This window comes from Chrysemys picta, unplaced genomic scaffold (genome assembly GCF_011386835.1).
Source record: "Chrysemys picta bellii isolate R12L10 unplaced genomic scaffold, ASM1138683v2 scaf6948, whole genome shotgun sequence".
Classification (NCBI taxonomy): Eukaryota; Metazoa; Chordata; order Testudines; family Emydidae; genus Chrysemys; species Chrysemys picta.
The window spans coordinates 1-1,975 of record NW_027059648.1 but is presented as its reverse complement, the minus strand read 5'-3'; the positions used below and the strand labels follow the sequence as shown (position 1 = coordinate 1,975).

The following is a 1,975-nucleotide window of genomic DNA, read 5'->3' as shown; positions in this document are numbered from 1 at the left end:
CAGCCGTGTAACGTGTGTATCCCCACAGGCTATGTCTCGGGAGCCATGGAGAAGTAAGAGGGGACGAAAATCATGCACGGCTGTGACTGTCGGTGTTATCTCAGTCTCTGTTTGTCAAGTGGGGCCGAGGTAGATGGGATTGGAGAGGGAGGCCAGGAGGAGGGCAAGATTTGAAGCACCAATAGAGGTTGGTGTAGTGATGGCTCATGCTTGGCTTTTGCAGCTGCGCTTCCAGAGGAATTTTCCAGGAGCCCTATCTCGAGAAGAAACTGGGAGAAGTGGACATGAGCAGACTGGACATCCCTGTAAGCAGACATGAACATCCTTGTCAGCAGACATGAACAGTCCTCAACTTTCTGGCTCCCGCATAACTGGCTGTGAGTAAGCGGTCAGTGCTTTGAATTCGTCATCTGTGCTCGCTGTAGTATTCTTCACAGGCCGTGTGCTTTCTCATTGGGTATGGGGTTCTGTGAGATTACGGCTGGGGAGGGGCCAGAGTCTTCTGTGTAGAGTGATTATTTTAGGTGCCGTTGCAAGGGGTGCGTTCTAGTTGTAATGCTAAAGGCGTAATCGGGGGGAGAGTTTGGGGCAGAGCGCTGCCGTGTAGGAGAGGCGAAAAGAATAGCCTACGCGACGCTGCCCACTGAGGTGGTAACTTCATTGTTTTTCCTCCTTGTGCCGGATTTAGTACCCTGGGAAAAGAAATCAAACGTCAGCGTTTACTCCCCTTGTCGGATGGAAAGCGAGCAAGAGCAGTGAGCCTGCGAGCATTGTTGATGCAAGTCAGGAGCCGTCCAGTTGGCAGTGGAGCAGTCGCTACCGTCAGTGAGATAAGTGTGTGGTTTGGTGAGGGTTCTGCGTAGGGCCCCAATGGCTCCAGGTAGGGACGCCCAGTTAGCTGGGGCTGGGTTTGTAAGAAATGGTTCCTAAGCAGCTGTGGTTACGAGAGAGACAAGGTCCCCATTTTCAGGGACTGCTCATTTCTCTGCCCAGATGCGGTGTGTTCTCGGAAGCAGAAGGTTGCATCCAGGAGGATGATTCCAGGTGGTGAGTTGCTTGCCTTCCTCCCATTTTTTTCTCTCTGTCTCTTTCTCTCTCTCCTCTAGTGTGTTGGCCAACTTTCTCACTCTCTTTCCTCTCCTCTCCTCGTGCCGTCTCCCTTCGTAGGACCACGGGCATCCGTGCTAGGTGTGCATCCTAGCCAGGTCTCGGGAGCCACGGAGAAGTAGGAGCGGACGAAAACCATGCGGGGCAGTGGGCACTAAAGTGGAGCTGTGACTGTCTGTGTTTACTCGGTCTCTGTTCATCTAGTGGGGCTGATGTAGATGGGACTGGAGAGGGAGGCAGGGATGAGGGCAAGACTCGACGCCCCAATAGAGTTCTGTGTAGTGATAGTTCTTGCTTGGCTTTCTTAGTTTGCGGAGGAATCGTCCAGGAGCCCTAGCCGGACAAGAATATTGCAGAAGTGGACCTGAGTAGTCTGGACATCCTTCTAAGGAGACATAAATAGTCCTCATGTTTCTGCCTTCTGCATCGCTGGCTGTGAGTAAGAGGTCAGTGCTTTGAATTCCTCATGTGTAGTCGCTGTAGTTTTCTTCACAGGCCGTGTGCTTCCTCGTTGGGTATGAGGCTCTGGGATTAAGGCTGGGGAAGGGACAAGAGTCTCCTGAAGAAAGTGAATATTTTGGGTGCCATTACAATGGGTGCCTTCTAGTTGCAGTTGTAACGTAGTAATGGGAGATGGGTTGAGGGTGGGGCCGTGGGATATGGGAGATGTGAAAAGAAGATACTACGCGACATTGCAGACGGAGATGCTAATTTTTTTGTCGTCCCCCCCGTCCGTCCCCCCCGTTAGGTTTAGAACCAAGGAAAACGAAGTCACGCGTCTGAGTCTACTGCCCTCATGCGATGAAAAGCGAGCGAGAGCGTTGAGACTCTGAGCATTGTTGATGCCACGCAAAAGCCGTCTATCTGG

General features: G+C 52.2%; 1 long non-coding RNA gene across 1 annotated transcript; it reads left to right on the top strand.

The window, feature by feature from the left end:
* Positions 1 to 11: 11 nt before the first annotated feature.
* On the top strand, positions 12 to 1,975 carry LOC135980710 (uncharacterized). Its single transcript, XR_010597627.1, has 3 exons — positions 12 to 377; positions 689 to 1,553; positions 1,856 to 1,975. It is a non-coding gene; the product is annotated as an uncharacterized LOC135980710 (long non-coding RNA).